This window comes from Hypanus sabinus, chromosome 13 (assembly GCF_030144855.1).
Source record: "Hypanus sabinus isolate sHypSab1 chromosome 13, sHypSab1.hap1, whole genome shotgun sequence".
NCBI classification, from domain to species: Eukaryota; Metazoa; Chordata; class Chondrichthyes; order Myliobatiformes; family Dasyatidae; genus Hypanus; species Hypanus sabinus.
This window is the reverse complement of record NC_082718.1, coordinates 11477099-11496236: the sequence shown is the minus strand read 5'-3', so window position 1 is coordinate 11496236 and position 19138 is coordinate 11477099.

Sequence of the window (19138 nt, the reverse complement as noted above, 5' to 3'; positions counted from 1 at the left end):
CCTATAACATACAAAGCTCTAAACTCAGCAAACTTCACCACTTCTTCAAAAACAGAAAATCAGTTTACCCCTTTTGAAGGGGTGCCCCACTGAATCCCCAAAAGTTTCATTCGAAATATGATTCGAATGGCTCAATAGGAGCATGTGGAAAGGCTTAAAGGAAAGTGAATGGTTGGTTGAAAAGGTTTAATTCAACTGAAGCATATATCAAATTGTTGAGGGAAGGAGACTTGCAGAACATTTTCAAGATTCATTACTCATCACACGTATATCAAAACATACAGTGAAATCTTTCATTTATCATAATAAGCAACACACCCGAGGACATGCTTCATGCAACCCACCAAGTGTCATCACACATTCTGGTGCCAACATATCATGTGCACAATGATCAGTGAAACAACACAATATAACACAACAACAGAAGAAATCTCATTTCTCCCTGCTGGCCATCCACCCTCCCACGCACATACACTATCCTCCAACACTAGGACAGGCTATCTCCAGTCTCCAGCCTCTAGCAGACTCAGATTCACAAACGTTGGGCCATCAACTTCCCCAGTGCACTCACAGAGATTCACAGACATAGAGCTCCAGCCGTTGGGCTTTGATTTTCAGACCTCCAATTGACCTTTGGCCCTTGATCTGCTGCATCAACCCCAGGAACTGCTGATCACCAAACATAGGGTCTTGAACTCTGAATACCGAAATGATGGGACCCAGGACACAAGGCCTCAAACACTTTTACCATCGATTTGTTTACCCGGAGGGGTGGGGGTGCTCATCAACCTCATTGTTCCTCCCTGCATGGAACCCCAGACTCGGCAACCTGCCGACAACTTGCAGATTCTGGGTGGGTGAGAAGTGACCACCAGTCCTCGTTCACACTGGTCTGCCAGACCAACATCCAACATCTGACTATGGGTGTTCTTCATCAACGTTGCTGGCCTTTGATCATAGAACAGAGCGTAGATTCCAGTCTGACCTCGAATTTCCCTTCATCCTTGTCCCTAAATGCTATGGTGATCCCTAACTCCCCCCTCTGCCCCCAAACCATTTCTACAATCTAAAATAGAAACAACTACAACAACTTTTAAAAAGTGTAACTCACTTCATTCTGAAGGCATGTTCACTGTGTTTTTCCCTTTTGAATTTCTGGTGTGATAATATTGATGTTGTGACATGAGATTTTTGATAAAGCAGGAATTTACCATAAAAACTATTGTTGAAAGTTGGTGTTGTTGCAAAGTTTTGAGATGTCACTGTATCTTTATAGGTACTTTCTGAGAGCACTCAGTAAAGGGAGAAGATCCTAGGTCAAGGTTTGATGTGGGGGTAACCAGAAGGTTAACTAAGATGTTCAGTGCTCACTGCAGATTGACAGTATCATTGATTGAGGTTATCCCATCAGGTAATAATCCAAGTCCATACATTTTGACTATCCAGGACCCTCTGAGACAGAACATTGCAAAGATTCCCAACAAGTCCCCTTTTCTAAATCCCAAAATGTAAACACCATGCTAGTTCTGGACTCTTCAGACTGAGAAAATAGGGTCCTATTGTCCTTCCTTGCTCCCTCTCTGAATCCTGGAACACACAGAGAGATCACTTGCAGTTTATTCTTTCTAAATTGCAGTAAGGTTAGTGTAATTTTTCTCAACCGCTTTTTGATAAACACTTTTGTCATTCCAAAAATCTATGTCGTGAATCAATTCTGCACTGACTCCAAGGCAAGTATTTACTGTTTTTTTTTATAGAGATCAAAAACAATTCAACGAGACATCCTTGTTTTTGTTCTCCAAGCTCTTTACACTAACACTCAGTTAATTGACTTTATAATTGTGCAATACACCTGTAGATTAAGTTTCTGCATCTTGTGAACTAGCATACCAGGACACATCCCCACATCAATGAGTCTCAACCTGTAAAATGTTTTGCTTGCTAATTCTTCCTTCAAAAAGCACAACTTCCCATTTTCCTGCTATACCTTCGGGTGAAAAAATTTTCAGGAGAGAGAGAGAGAGCCCGTGGTATGTCGAATCACCGGGTGATTGAAAAGTCTTTGATGTACTGTCAGGCTGTGATTTTATTGAGGCTTTGCTGCACACTGGAGTGCCCGATCGGGGGGGCACCAATATTTCTTTTGCTGGTAGGGGAGGGAGAATTGGTTCTTTGTGTGGGTGGGAAGCTGGGGGTGACCTTGGGGTTTTAACATTTAACTGTCATTCATTCTTCGTGGCACTCCTCGATTATGTGGATGTTTGTGAAGAAAAAGAATTTTAGGATGTATATTGCATGCATTTCTCTGACATTAAATGTAACTTTGAAATATTTAAAAGCAACAATACTAAACACCACTAGACTCATTCGAAAGTTTCTGGCACTTCACAAATGAGTGACCCCATAACATCCCTCAGATCTTCTACATTGAGCTGAGAAAAAAATTAAAATATCATAAGATATCATAAGATAAGAGTCCTGTTAGGGAATGTGATAGGTCAGCTGACAGATGTATGTGTTGGGGAGCACTTCGGGTCCAGTGATGACAATAGCAATAGCTTCAATTCTTCAATATAATTATGGAGAAGGACAGGACAAGACAGGACCTAGAGTTGAGATTTTTGATTGGAGAAAGGCTAACTTTGAGGAGATGCGAAGGATTTTAGAGAGAGTGGATTAGGTCAAGTTGTTTTATGGGAAGGATGGAATAGAGAAATGGAGGTCATTTAAGGGTGAAATTATGAGGGTACAGAACCTTTATGTTCCTGTTAGGTTGAAAGGAAAGGTTAAAGGTTTGAAAGCACCATGGTTTTCAAGGGATATTAGAAATTTGGTTCGGGAAAAGAGGGATGTCTACAATAGATATAGGCAGCATGGAGTAAAGGAATTGCTCGAGGAATATAAAGAATGTAAAAGGAATCTTAAGAAAGAGATTAGAAAAGCTAAAAGAAGATATGAGGTTGGTTTGGCAAATAAGGTGAAAGTAAATCCAAAAGGCTTCTACAGTTATATTAAAAGCAAGAGGATAGTGAGGGATAAAATTGGCCCCTTAGAGAATCAGAGTGGTCAGCTATGTGTGGAGCCGAAGGAGATGGGAGAGATTTTGAATGATTTCTTCTCTTCGGTATTCACTCAGGAGAAGGATATTGAATTGTGTGAGTGTGGGAAACAAGTAAGGAAGTTATGGAACCTATGACAATTAAAGAGGTGGAGGTACTGGCGCTTTTAAGAAATTTAAAAGTGGATAAATCTCCGGGTCCTGACAGGATATTCCCCAGGACCTTGAGGGAAGTTTGTGTAGAAATAGCAAGAGCTCTGACGGAGATCTTTAAGATGTCATTAGAAACGGGGATTGTGCCGGAGGATTGGCGCATTGCTCATGTGGTTCCATTGTTTAAAAAGGGTTCTAGAAGGCAGCCTAGCAATTATAGACCTGCCAGTTTGACATCAGTGGTGGGTAAATTAATGGAAAGTATTCTTAGAGATAGTGTTAATAATTATCTGGATAGACAGGATCTGATTAGGAGTAGCCAGCATGGATTTGTGCGTGGAAGGTCATGTTTGACAAACCTTATTGAATTTTTTGAAGAAGTTATGAGGAATGTTGATGAGGGTGAGGCAGTGGATGTAGTCTATATGGACTTCAGCAAAGCATTTGACAAAGTTCCACATGGAAGGTTGGTTAAGAAGGTTCAGTCGTTAGGTATTAATGCTGGAGTAATAAAATGGATTCAACAGTGGCTAGATGGGAGATGCCAGAGAGTAGTGGTGGATAATTGTTTATCGGGATGGAGGCCGGTGACTAGCGGGGTGCCTCAGGGATCTGTTTTGGGCCCAATGTTGTTTGTAATATACATAAATGATCTGGATGATGGGGTGGTAAATTGGATTAGTAAGTATGCCTTGATACTAAGGTAGGAGGTGTTGTGGATAATGAGGTGGGTTTTCAAAGCTTGCAGGGAGTTTTATGCCGGTTAGTAGAATGGGCTGAACGTTGGCAGATGGAGTTTAATGCTGAGAAGTGTGAGGTTCTACATTTTGGCAGGAATAATCCAAATAGAACATACAGGGTAAATGGTAGGGCATTGAGGAATGCAGAGGAACAGAGAGATCTAGGAATAACAGTGCATAGTTCCCTGAAGGTGGAGTCTCATGTAGATAGGGTGGTGAAGAAGGCTTTTGGAATGCTGGCCTTTATAAATCAAAGCATTGAGTTCAGAAGTTGGGATGTAATGTTAAAATTGTACAAGGCATTGGTAAGGCCAAATTTGGAATATTGTGTGCAGTTCTGGTCACCGAATTATAGGAAAGATATCAATAAACGATTTACTAGGATGTTACCTGGGTTTCAGCACTTAAGTCACAGAGAAAGGTTGAACAAGTTAGGTCTCTATTCATTGGAGCGCAGAAGGTTGAGGGAGAATTTGATCGAGTTATTTAAAATTTTGAGAGGGATAGATAGAGTTGGCATGAATAGGCTGTTTCCATTGACAGTAGGGGAGAGTCAAACGAGAGGACATGATTTGAGAGTTAGTGGGCAGAAGTTTAAGGGAAACACGAGGGGGTATTTCTTTACTCAGAGGCTGATAGCTGTGTGGAATGAGCTTCCTGTAGAAGTAGTAGAGGACAGTTCAGTTGTGTCATTTAAGGTAAAATTGGATAGATATATGTGCAGGAAAGGAGTGGAGGGTTATGGGCTGAGTGCGGGTAGGTGGGACTAGGTGAGATTAAGGGTTCGGCACAGACTAGGAGGGCCAAGATGGCCTGTTTCCGTGCTGTGATTGTCATATGGTTATATGGTTATATAAAGATTTATAATAATAAGTAAGCAATAAATATCAAAAACGTGAGATGAAGAGTCCTTAATGTGTCCATATGTTATGGGACCATTGCACTGATGGGGTGAATGGTGATGAGTGAAGTTATCCCCTCTGATTCAACATCCTGATGGTTGAGAGCTGTTCCTGAATCTGATGGTTTAGATCCTGAGGCTCTTGCTTCTTCTTCCTGATGGCAGCATGGCCTGAATGGTGGGGGTGTGTTGCAATGAATGGTGTTTTCTTGCGACAGCGATCTATGTAGATGCGGCCAAAGGTGGGGAGGGCTTTACTGTGAAGGAGCGGACCATGAACAACTTGGATTTGTGAAGAGAAATCGATGTCTGAGCATCAGTCATGTTTTTGAGGATGCCACCAGCAATGAAGCACAATGGAAATGTTGCTTTCAGTGTGTCCGCACTTAGATCACTAAACTGAAAATTCATAACTACACAAAACACTCAACATATCAGATGGCATTAGGATTTGGACAAGAAAGTTCAGGCAACAGATCAACGCCTTTCATCAGCATTTGGAAAACAAATGTATCAAAGGTGCAGGGAGGGAGCAGGGTGGGGGAACAAAGAGAATGTCAGTGGGACAGAGATGAGCAGGTCAGTCTGGATGGCACAGATGATGCTGCTGTTGATGGGAGAGAACATGGTGATGCATCATTATGGCAGATCCTCTCGAGAGAAAGTGTACAAAGAAATTAAGGCAACACGGCAATGAGATAAAGAGAACAAACTAAAGGATGAAACATTCAAGCATCCATAATCAGACAAGGCAAGTCACAAGTGAAACACAAGAGGATAGAGATAGAAATGCAGAGATAGGTATAGAGAAGGTGATGGCAATAGAGGAGGAGCTAGAGATGCTGATAGAAGCAAAGGCAGCAATGCAGATGCAGAGACAGAGTAGAGGTAGAGATAGATGGAGAGGTAGACATAGAGATGGAGATGGAGAGAGAGAGATTGATTGGGAGGTTCACATAAAAGAAGTAGAGAAGCTCAAAATGTCAGGCAGCATCTATGGAGGAGAAGAAACAATTCACAACTGGACCGAGACCCTCCATGAGAACCAGAAAGGGAGGCAGGAGAAGCCAGGATAAGAATTTTGTGTAACAAAGTGCAAACTAACAAGTGATAAGTGAAATTAGATGAGGGTGAAAGGGAATGAATAGAGAATCTGGGAGGTGACAGGTAGAAGAGATGAAAGGCTGAAGAAGAAGGAATCTGACAGGAGAGGAGAGTGGACTGTGGGGGAAAGTGAGGGAGGAACAGCACCAGCGGGAGCTGATGAGTAGGTGAGGAGAAGAGAAGGGGTAAGAGGGGAAACTGAATGGGGAAAGGAAATGGGAGAAGGAGCAAGGGAGTGAAATTACCAGAAGTTACAGAAATCAATGTTCAAGCCATCAGGTTCAAGGCCATCAGATGGAATCGGAGGTGCTGCTACTCCTACTTGAGAGTGGCCTCATCATCACAGCAGAGGAGGCAAAGGAACAACAAGATGGAAAGGGAATGGCAGATTGTGTAAACAGGAGCTTCTATGGCCAAAACGAGATGGTGTGTCACCTCCTGGATGAAAGAGTTAGGGATGTCTCACAGTGGTAGTAGGGCATTCGAGAAAGCAAAGCAAAGTCACCAAATAACACTGATGATAAAATATTTACTAAAGGTTACAGCTACCAACTTTTCCACATGCTGTTTTCCTGTTCTAGATGCAATTAACTTAATAAATCTTGTCCTTTTCACATCTAATCTGTCTCGGCCTTTCAGCATTTAAAAGGTTTCAATGAGATCATCCTGTTGAATTCCAGTGAGTACAGACCCAGAGCCTTCAAACGTCCTTCGTATGATAACGTTTTCATTCCTGGAATCATCCTTGTGAACCTCCTCTGGACCCTCTCCAGTACAAGCACATCTTTTCGAAGATGACTGGCCAAAAGCTGTTCAGAATATTCAAGGTGAGATCTCTCCTGTGCCATATACAGCCTCAGCATCACGTCCTTGCTTTTGTATCCAAAACCACCTGAAACGAATGCTAACATGGCATTTGCCTTCTTCACCACCGATTCTACCTGCAAGTTAACCTTTAGGATGTTCTGCACAAAGTCTCCCAAGTCACTTTACATCTCGGATTTTTGGATTTTCTCTCCATTTAGAAAATAGTCCGCACATTTATTTCTACTATCAAAGTGCATGACCGTGCATTTTCTAACATTGTATCTCATTTGCCACTTTCTTGCCCATTCTCCTAATCTGTCTAAGTCCTTCTGCATCCTACCTGTTTCCTCAACATTACCTGGACCTCCACCAATCTTTGTGTCATCTGCAAACTTGGTAACAAAGCTATCTAGTCCATCATCTAAATCATTTATATACAGCACAAAAGCAAGTGGTCCCAACACCAACCCCTGCAGAACACAATTAGTCACTGGCAGCCAACCAGAAAAGAGTCCTTTTATTCCCAATCACTGCCTCCTACCATTCAGCTAATGCTCTAACCATGTTAGTAATGTTCCTATGATACCATGAGCTCTTAACTTGGTAAGCAACCTCATGCGTGGCACTTTGTCAAAGGCCTACTGAAAGTCCAAATATACAAAATCCACAACATTGCCTTTATCTATCTTACTTGTAATCTCCTCAAAGACTTCCAACGGGTTTGTCAGGCGATATTTTCCCTGAAGGAAACCATGCTGACTTTGTACGATCTTGTCCCTTGTCACCAAGTACTCCATCACCTCATCCTTAACAATTGACTCTAACATCTTCCCAACCACTGACGTCAGGCAAATGGTCTATAATTTCCTTTCTGCTGCCTTACTCCTTTCTTAAAGAGTGGAGTAACATTTTTAGTTTTCCTGACCTCTGGCACAATGCCTGAATCCAGTCGTATTTGAAAGATTATTTCTAATGCCACCACGATCTCTCATTACCTCTTTCAGCACCCTGGAGGGCAGTTCCTCTGATCTGGGTGACTTACATACCTTTAGGTCTTTCAGCTTTTTGAGCACCTTCCCTCTGGTAACAGTAACACTTCTCTCCCTTCAAGCACTACAACAACATGCATACCGCTAGTGTCTTCTACAGAGAAGCCTGATGGAAAATACTCATATGTTCACTTAGTTCATCAGCCATCTCCTTGTCTCCTGTTATTATTTCTCCTGCCTCACTCTCTAGCAGTCCCATATCCTCCATCATTTCTCTTTTATTTTTAATATACATGAAAAAACTTTTACTATGCACTTTGATATAAGTTGCTAGCTTGCTTTCGTAATTCATCTTTTCCCTTCTAATTATTTTTTAGTTGCTCTCTTTAAGTTTTTAAAAGCTTCCCAATCCTCTATCTTCTCTTTAATTTTTTGCTTTGTTGTATGCCCTTTCATTCGCTTTTAAAATAGTTTTGACTTCCCTTGTCATTCATGGTGGTACTATTTTACTATTTGAGTATTTCTTCATTTTTGGAATACACATGTCCTGCACTCCCTCATTTTTCCCAGAAGCACATACCATTGCTGTTCTGCTGACATCCCTGCCAATTTACAGCTTACTTTGACCATCTCCTCTCTCATACCACTGTAATTTCCTTTACTCCACTAAAACACTGCTACCTCAGACTGTACTTTCTCCTTATCAAATTTCAGGTTGAATACAATGATATTGTGATTGCTGGTTCCTAAGAGTTCTTTTACCTTCAGCTCTTGTCTCCACTGCATTGATTAGTTCTTGCAACACCAGACATATTTCCATTGCTCCACATGCCCCTCACACACCTTCCCTGGCACAGAAAGATAGTTTGTCATTTCTGTTAAAAGATCTTTCACATGAATGATCTACATTAGAACATTCATCACTACAGTAGTGCGAGCAATGTCCTCATGGTATTCTCCCACAAGGGCATTCTTGACCAGTGTTGTGGGTTAAATATCAAGATAAACAATGTCGACAGCAGGAACCTTACAATCAAATGACTGGATCTTGAGAGTTCTCAAAAAAGTACATGTTGAGAGTATTTCCACTCAGACGATTGTAGACCATGTGAACATGGGTTCAGTGTAAGTGCTTGCCCTATCATTCTCACTGCACCACAGACAGAGCAATTGCTTAAACAGGTCCTTCGCATTCATTTTCCAGAATCTGAGGACAAATGTTCAGATTCAGATTCATTTATCTTTCCCATGTAGTTCTAAGCATGCACTGAAATATGTTGTTAGTGTTAAAAAAAGATGCTGTATTAATCATCACACATTCTAACACCAACAAAGTGTGCCCACAATGCTCAGCAGTACCACACAAGTAACAACAACAGAAGACAACAAGCAACAAGACAGCAACAGCAAAATAAACCCCTTTTCACCCACTCACACACCCAGACAGTCTGGTCCATACACATCAGTCCTGCATGCTTAGTCTTTCAGTTTCTTCCCTCCATCTCTCAATCAGTCTGTTCACCAGAATTTACTTCTTTCCATTTGTCCACTTCATCAGTATATTCCTAGTTGAATTAATGTCGTTGTTCGGATCCAGGCAGCTCAAGTTCCATCAGAGAACTACTGACTATATCACTGCTCTAGTGGTTACACCTGGTCAGTGTGATACAAATTCAGTTTCAGCAAATATTTTATTATCAGCTTTGTTTTGTGATCGTGCGTTGCTTATCAGCATGCCTTGATGCTGCTGAAAGATATCCCATATCCTTGCACCTGGGAGGTGACATACCAACTGGGAGACCGGCTTGTGGCTACAGGAACGTCTTTATATACAGAATCTCCCACTCCCATTCCAGCATCTTAGTCCATGACCTCCTCTACTGCAATGATGAGGCAACTCTCAGGTTGGAGGAACAACGCATCCTATTAAGTCCTGGAGCCAACAACTTTGATATCTCTAACATCTGATTATTACTAACCCCTCTTCCTTCTCTAGTTTTCCATTTCCCACTCTAGCACACTTTTAACCCCTTCTCTTCTCTGCACTTGCTCACTAGTTCACTTCAGTGCCACACTTCCTTCCCTCTTTCTCATGGTGCACTATCCTTTCCTATCAGATTAAATCTACTTTAGCCCCTTACCTCTTCCACCTCTCACCTCCTAGCTTCTAACTTCATACCTCTCCCTCTCTGTGTTTTCATATTCTGATGGTGTCTGATCTTCAAGTATTTTCTGTACTGTGAATCTTCACTTCAGTGATCTAAATACTAACGCAGGGAAACAGTGTGTGTGACATCCTTAACTGTATGATCAGCCATGGATAATCATTCACAAATCTTTATTCGTTCTCCTTCATCATGCCCAGATTTTTCATCCTGCTGGCACCCATTTCCTCACTGGTAGATTTGAACATTTATTGTACAGCTCCTGTTAGCCCAACTGGTATATACTGTTCCTGATTTTCCTCTCTCTTTTCTGCATGGAATCATGCTGATGAAGAAGATGAAACATTCAATAAAGCCAACATGGAACTTGCTGTGAAAAAATAAACAAACCTTATCACTCTGCGTTCACAGAGGGAGGTGAATTGCACAGATAAATGCCCTGCAATTTTGTGAAAGATGAGATATCTCAATGAATCTGAAAGACTGTATTTAAATACGGTTGGTACATTGGGATTAGCACCACTTTGCTGTGTGTCTCATCACATACAAATTCATTTCTGAGCAAGGTCTAAAATCACTGAGGAATCAAGAGCCTAAAGTTCAGTTTCCCTACATTCAGATATTGGTTTTTGGTTCCACGGTTTTGGGATCTTAAACTTACAGAATGGTTGCTGAGCTAAGGAGATGTTCAGTCTGTCAAATCTGTACAAGAACACAGACAGTCTGGATCATCCGCATCACTCCTGAATGTTTCATCTTTCCAGTTTGTTCTCTCCATCTCTCAACTGGTTGACCTGTTGACCTGAATTAACTTCTTTCCATTTGCCTGACTACATTAGTATATCCCTTATCGAATTAATGTAGCTGTTCTGACCCAAGTTCCAACAGAAAATTACTAAGTCAGTTGTCTAGTTTTCACACCTGGTGAATTTGAATCGAACTTCAGTGTTTTGCAAATACTTTATCATCAATATCATTTTGTCACATTCCATTGTTTTCCAGAATGCCTATTGCCACTTTGAGTCATCGCTGACTCTTGTGTCTGGGAGGCAACACACCAAACATGCATACAGTTTGGGGCTGCAGAAATTGCCTGGTACAGAAAGGTCTTCCATTCGCATTCCAACATGTTGGTTCACATCCTGCTCTACTGCGATGATGACGCCACTCTCAGGTATGAAGAACAACACCTCAGAGACTGGGAGCCAATAATTTGATGGCATAATCATTAATTTCTCTCCTTTCTGGTCATTTTTAACTGACTCCCATCTCTCTTTTTCCATTTCCCATTCCGACACAGAGTTTTCCTTCAGTGCCTTTTCTCCCATGGTCCACTATCCTCTCCTATCAGATTCCTCTACGTCGGTGAGATCCGACACATATTGGGGGATCGCTTCGTTGAGCACCTATGCTCCGTCGCCACAACAGACAGGATCTCCCGGTTGCCACCTACTTCAACTCTGCTTCATATTCCTATTCGGATAAGTCCATACATGGCCTCCTCCACTGCCATGATGAGGCCAAGCTCAGGTTAGAGGGGCAACACCTCATATATCATCTGGGTAGTCTCCAGCCCCTTGGCATGAACATTGAATTCTCCAGCTTCTGGTAATTCCCTCGCTCTCCTTCCCCTATCACACTTTCACTCTGCCTCCTCTTCTAGCTGCCTATCACTTCTCTCATGATTCCGCCTCCTTCTACAACCCATAGTATACCCTTACATTCCCTTCCCTCACCCCTTGAACTTTCCTCTGATTGGTTTTCCACCTGCACCTTCCCCCTCCCCCCACCTTCTTTATAGGGCCCCTGCCCCCTCCTTCTTCAGTCCTGACGAAGGGTCTCGGCCCGAAACGTTGACTGCTACTTTCAACAAATGCTGCCCGACCTGCTGAGTTCATCCAGCTTGTTTTGTATGTGTTGATTTGACCACAGCATCTGCAGTGTACTGTGAGTTTAGATTTGTGAATGGTTATCAATGGCTGATCATACAGTTAACTTTGTCACACACTGTTTCATTGGATTAGTCTTTAGATCGCTGAAGTGAAAATTCACAGTATAGAAAATACTTGAAGATCTGACACCATTGGAACATGAAAACAGAGAGGGAGAGGTATGAGTTTCGAAGTTAGGAGGTGAGAGATGGAAGAGGTAAAGGGCAAAAGTAGATTTAATCTGATGGAAATAGTAAAGGACAATGAGAGAAAGGGAAGGGACAGTGGCACTGAGTGGAAGTAATGGGCAAGTGCTGAGAAGAGAAGGTTTAAAAGAGTGCCAGAATGGGAAATGGAAACCAAGAGAAGGAAGAGGGTTTAGATATGTTCAGATAATAGAGAAATCAGTGTTGTTGGCTCCAGGATTGGATCAGAACAACTACATTAATTGAATAAGGAATATACTAATGAACTAAGGCAAATGAAAAACAAATAAATTTGGGTCAACGGACTGATTGAGAGCTGGAGAGAACAAACTGAAAGATAAGCATTCAGCAGTGATGTAGATGAACCGGACTGTCTGTGTATGTGAGTGGGTGTGTGGGTGGATGCGAAGGAGGGAGAATAAAGACCTTTGATATCTCCCAGATACAGCATCCAAATGTCACAACAAATATATTTGTGTACAACTCATATTCAATGAAAGGTGTACCTGTTGTCTTTCTCTGTAATACCTGACATGTTTTACCTGGATTTTGTGAAGTGAGATTCTAGATAATAGTGGAATTCTCTGGCAAAGCTTGTCTGCTTCGAGATGCTTTTGGTGCAGAGTTTAATCTATCTGTGGGGCTTTTGGAAAACCTCTTGGGGCAGTTAATGAAGGAGAGGCAGTTTGATGATGGACAGGTGTCACACAGAGAGCAGGGTGGTGATAACCAGCAAGTCCCCACCCTAAGGGGATGGTTTAGGTTTAGGTTTTTTCTACCAACCGGCTGCACCATTTACTGAAATGCCTTTGTAGAGTAATATTGACATTCTGTACATTCTGTGGGATCACAGCCCTCTCATGAAAAACATTCATCTAAATCCCAATTCTCTCCAAAGGAACTTGTCTTCCAAAATTGTTGACATCACCCTTGTGCTAGAATGAGGAAAAAGACTCTCATTATGTCCCCACAGTTCCTTTCAGAATCCTGGAACTCTCAATATGATCACTGGCATATTTTTCAAGTGCATTTCAACCAATTCAGATTAATCTGTCTTCAGTGGACCTTGCCCTCTCTCCAAAAATCCATCTGATAATCAATATTCCAAGCAAATATTTCCTGTCTTTGGTACACAGACCAAAGCAACGTATGAACTCCAAAGGGACAATAACTGGGTGCTTTTTTATAGACCCCCTCCCCCAATAACAGCGATGTTAAGGAGCAGATAGGGAGGCAGATTCCGGAATGATGCAATAATAATAGGATTGTTCTGATGGGAGAATTTAATTTTCCTTTTATTGATTACATTCTCCTTCGCACAAGTGGTTCAGATGAGGTGAAGTTTGTTAGCTGTGTTCAGGAAGGTTTCCTAAAGCAATATGTAGATAAGCCTACAAGAGGAGAGGCTGTACTTGATCAAGTATTGGGAAACAAACCTCGCAAGTGTCAGACTTCTCAGTAGGAGAGCATTTTGGAGGCAATTACCACAACTCTATCTTCTTCATCATAGTGCTGGAGAGGGTTAGGAGCAATCTAGGAAAATATTTCATTAGGGTAGGGGGAAATATGATGCTATTGGGCAGCATAAATTGGGAGCAGATGTTCTCAGGGAAATGCACAGCTGGAATGTGGCAAATGTTCAGGGAACATTTGCATGGAGTTCTGCATAGGCATGTTCCATTGAGGCAGGGAAAGGATGGTAGAGTTAAAGAATCATGGTGTACAAGTTATGTAGAAAATCTTAAGAAGAAAAGAAAAGCTTACGAAAGTTTCAAGAAACTAGGCGCTGTTAAAGCTCTAGAAAATTACAAGTTTGCTGAGAAGGAGCTTAAGAACGGAATTAGGAGAGCCAGAAGCAGCCATGAGAAGTGCCTCGTTGAGCAGGATTAAGGAAAACCCCTTCTACAAGTATGTGTAGAGCAAGAGAATGAGCCGAGTGAGAATAGGACAACTCAGGTCTAATAGTGGAAACATGTGCATGGAGCCAGAGGATGTAGTGGAAGAACTTAATGAATACTTTGCTTCAGTATTCACCAGGGAAAAAGACCTTGGCAATTGTGGGGATGACTTACAGTGGACTGAAACACTTGAGCATAAAGACACTAAGAAAAAGGATGCGCAATGAACTTTTGAAAAGCATTAAGTTAGATGGGTCACCGGGACCAGATAAGATATACCCCAGGCTACTGTGGGAAGCGACGGAGGAGATTGCTGAGACTGTTGCAATGATCATTGCTTCTCAAATAGGAACATGAGAAGTACCAGAGAATTAGAGCGTTGCAAATGTTGTTCCTTTGTTCAAGAAAGGGAGTCGAGATAACCCAGGAAATTATAGACAAGAGAGTCTGACTTCAGTGGTGGTTAAGTTTTTGGAGAAGAAGATCATGACAGGCAGGACTTATGAGCATTTGGAGAGACATAATCTGATTAGGGATAGTCAGCATGGCTTTGTCAAGGGCAGGTCATGCCTTACATGCCAGATTGAATTCTTTCAGAATGTAACAAAAGCATTGATGAAGGTAGAGCAGTGGATGTAGTGTATGTGGATTTCAGTAAGGCATTTGATAAGGTTCCCCATGCAAGCCTCCTTCAGAAAGTAATTAGGCATGGGATCCATGGAGACCTTGCTTTGTGGATCCAGAATTGGCTTGCCCACAGAAGCGAAAGGATGCTTGTAGATATTCTGCATGGAGATCAGTGACCAAATGTGTTCCACAGGGATCTGTTCTGGGACTTCTCCTCTTTGTGATTTTTATAAATGACCTGGATGAAGAAGTAGAAGGGTGAGTAAGTAAGTCTGCTGATAACACAATGGTTGGAGGTGTTGTGGATAGACTGGAGGGTTGTCAGAGATTACAGCAGAACATTGATAGGATGTAGAACTGGGCTGAGAAGATAAGTATGAAGTGGTTCATTTTGGCAGATCAAATTTGAAGACAGACTATAATAAAAATGATAAGTTTCTTGTCAGTATGGAGGGTTTTAGAGATCTTGGGGTTCATGTCCATGCCTATAGGACACTCAAAGCTGCTGCACAGGTTGACAGAGTAGTTACAAAAGTATATAGTGTGATGACGTCCATCAACCATGAGATTGAGCTCAAGCTATATAAGACTTTGGTCAGACCCCACTTGGAGTACTGTGTACAATTCTGGTCACCTCACTACAGGAAGGATGTGGATACTATAGAGAGAGTGCAGAGGAGATTTACAAGAATGTTGCCTGGATCGGATGGTGTACCTTATGAGAATAACTTGAGTGTACTTGGCCTTTTGTCCTTGGAGTGACGGAGGATGAGAGGTGACCTGATAGGGGAGTATAATATCACAAGGGGCACCGATTGTGTGAATAACCAGAGGTTTTTTCCCAGGGCTGAAATGGCTAACATGAGGGGTCATAATTTTAAGGTGCTTGGAAATGGGTACCAAGGGGATGTCAGGGGTAACATTTTCACACAGAGAGTGTCCGGTGTATGAAATACACTGCTGTCAGCAGTGGTGGGGGCAGATACAATAGGGTCTTCTAAGAGCCTCTGAGATAGGAACATGGAGCTTCGAAAAATAGAGGGCTAAGTGCTAGGGGTATTTTAGGCAGTCTCTAGAGTAGGTTACATGGTCGGCATAAAATTGTGGGCCAAAGGGCCTGTAATGTGCTGTAAATTTCAGTGTTCTACATTCTATCTTCTATATGATGCTTTACAGTCACACTGCAGAGTATCAGGGAGACTTCCTTGAGCACCAGACACAAAATGCTGGAGAAACTCAGCAAGTCTGGCAGCATCTATGGAGGGGAATAAACAGTTAACATTTTAGGCAGAGACCCTTCATCAGGACTGGAGAGGAAGTGGGTAGAAGCCAGATTAAGAAGGAGAGATGAGGGGAAAAAGCACAAGTAGGCAGGTTACCAGGGGAAGGTATTTGAGTGGTGGAAGAGTGATGGGAATTAAGAAGCTGGGAAATGATGGGAGGCTGAGGTAAAGGGCTGAAGAGGAAGGAGTCTAATAGGAGAGAATAGTGGACCATCGAGAAAAGGGAAGGAGGAAGGATATCACAGGGACGTAATAGGCAGTTGTGGGGAAAAGAAAGGGTGGGAGGGTACCAGAAAGAGGAATGCAAAAAGGGAGAATGAGAAGGAGAAGAAACAGCTGGAAATTACAGAAATCCATTTTCATGCTATCAGGTTGGAAGCTACCCAGACAGGATATGAGTTATTGCTCCTCCAACCCAATTGCCTTTTTTCTCCAACGCTCCTACAGTAACAGACAAAATGCTATTTGACATCATAAATTGCTGGTTCCAACCACAGATTAAGCTTCTGCATCTGGAGAACCAATACATCAGGACCTCTCCGCAGACTATGTCATCAAGTTTGCAGATGGCACCACAGTGGTTGGCCTTACCAACAACTTCAAGTTGCAGTACAGAGAGGAAGTGGAAATGGATGGTAATGTAGTTGGTGGAAACGTACTTAATTCACAGCCACCAACATTAAGTTGGGGTTCACTTTAAGAGGCTGGTCTGACATGATGGTGTAATTATATAAAGAAGTTTTACCGTGATTTGTGTTCAGTGTTTGGAGTATAGTCCAATAAATGAATTGTTCTGTTTTTTTCTTGAACATAAAACATCTCCACTCTTTTTATTTGTGAAAACCTGCATTGGTGATCCCGATGCTCTTGGACAATTGCAGAGCTCTTGAATCTATTGGTCACTGCAGTTGCTTTGAAACTGTTGGTGTTCTGGGAGCAATATGCCATTACTTGAATTGTACAAGCTGAGACCCAATTCACCTTGCCAATAATCGATGCTGACAACACCAATTATTTCTATGAGGTAGCATCACTCAGCATCTCTGTGACTGAGAGATGGTGAGTCTACTTGACTATCTCCCTGAACACAATAAATACTGATCACTGAAAACTCACCTTTCACAGAATTTTGGACAACTGGATTCTGAGCTCACAAAACAGCTGCTCTGCTTGCTTGGCCTCAGCAATGCTAAGCTGTTGGATCTAATATACCACATGCTGTCTCACTTGGGGAATCACCATCCTTGTTTTCTTCTTAAAGAAATCCATCTAGCAAATGTCTGATCAAATTGGCGTAGCCCTCACTAATGCACCCGTGAAGGCGACAGGGAGCTTGCTACAATGGCTGACAGTCCACAGTCAGCCAGGCAGTGGTGCATCATTCTTCATTTAGATACCTCAATAAGCCCGTCTGCAAGGCCCCCAAAATAAGGATGCCCACAGCTGTGAAACAGATGACACTGGACCTGTGTTTTTGCCAAGCTCACTTAGGTACAAACGCTAGTACCAGTGCACTGGAACATCAGAGATCTGTGAACACTGCAGGCTCCAGCTGCCAGGGACATCTATTGCTCATTACAAACACCCTTCCATGGCAATGCTTCCTGTGTGATGTGAGTGCTCAAGTGAGTGTGCTGCCTGTATCGCCTATCGATGAGAAACAAAGAGCGACAAAACCTCGCTGGAGGCTGCCAATGACAGCAGGATACAGACTTACAGGACACGATGGGAGACACTCTTCTTCAGTGAGTAACATTACATATGGGACTTCATCCTGGGTAAAGTGGCCAGACCTCTAGATTTCCTGTGTGCCCAAGGACTGTTTGTTGATCTTAAGAACTGCTGGCTTGTGGCTATCAATGTCTTTGGGTTATTATCCTGCACCGCAGTACGTTCCCCACAAAGACTCTGTCAAGCACATGCAACACTGCATGCGAGTTTACTCCACTGCTAGATGAATTCCCTGACCTCACCAAGCCCACATTCAACACTACAGTCACAAAACCTGGAGTTAAGCACAGTCCATTAATCCATGGCCACATGCGTAGACTGGTCTGTATGCAGCAATGTCAACGAGCCTACATATCGGTTCACAACTGGGACACAACATATCAAGTCAAGTCAACTTTTATTGTAATTTCTACCATAACTGCTGGTACAGTGCATGGAAAAAAATGAGACAAAGTTTTTCAGGACCATGGTGTTACATGACACAGTACAAAGAACTAGGCTGAACTACGTAATAAAATAAAGAGAAAGCTATGCTAGACTACAGACCTACAATGGACTGCATAAAGTGCACAAAAACAGTGCAGGCATTACAATATATAATAAACAGGACAGAAGGGCAAGGAGGCAGTCCAGGCTTCGGGTATTGAGGAGTATAATAGCTTGGGGGAAGAAACTGTTACATAGTCTGGTCATAAGAGACTTAATTGTTTCGGAGCCTTTTCCCAGATGGCAGGAGGGAGAAGGGATTGTATGAGGGGTGCATGGGGTCCTTCATAATGCTGTTTCCTTTGCGGATGCAGTGTGTAGTGTAAATGTCCGTGATGGCAGGAAGAGAGACCCTGATGATCTTCTCAGCTGACCTCACTATCCACTGCAGGGTCTTGCGATCCGAGATGGTGCAATTTCCGAACCAGGCAGTGATGCAGTTGAGCAGGATGCTCTCAATACAACCCCTGTAGAATGTGATGAGGATGGGAGGTGGGAGATGTATTTTCCTCAGCCTTCGCAAAAAGTAGAGATGCTGCTGGGCTTTCTCTGCTATGGAGCTGGTGTTGAGGGACCAGGTGAGATTCTCTGTCAGGTGAACACCAAGAAATTTGGTGCTCTTTACGATCTCTACCGAGAAGCAGTCTATGTTCAACAGGGAGTGGTCGCTCCATGCCCTCCTGAAGTCAACAACCATCTGTTTTGTTTTGTTCACATTAAGAGACAGGTTGTTGGCTCTGCACCAGTCCGTTAGCCACTGCACCTCCTCTCTGTAAGCTGACTCGTTGTTCTTGCTGATGAGACCCACCACAGTCGTGTCATCGGCGAACTTGATAATATGGTTCCAGCTGTGTGTTGCAGCACAGTCGTGGGTCAGCAGAGTGAACAGCAGTGGACTGAGCACGCAGCCCTGGGGAGCCCCTATGCTCAGTGTGATGGTTTTGGAGATGCTGCCCCTGATCCGGACTGACTGAGGTCTCCCAGTCAGGAAGTCTAGGATCCAGTTGCGGAGGAAGGTGTTCAGGCCTAGTAGGCTCAGCTTTCCAATCAGTTTCTGAG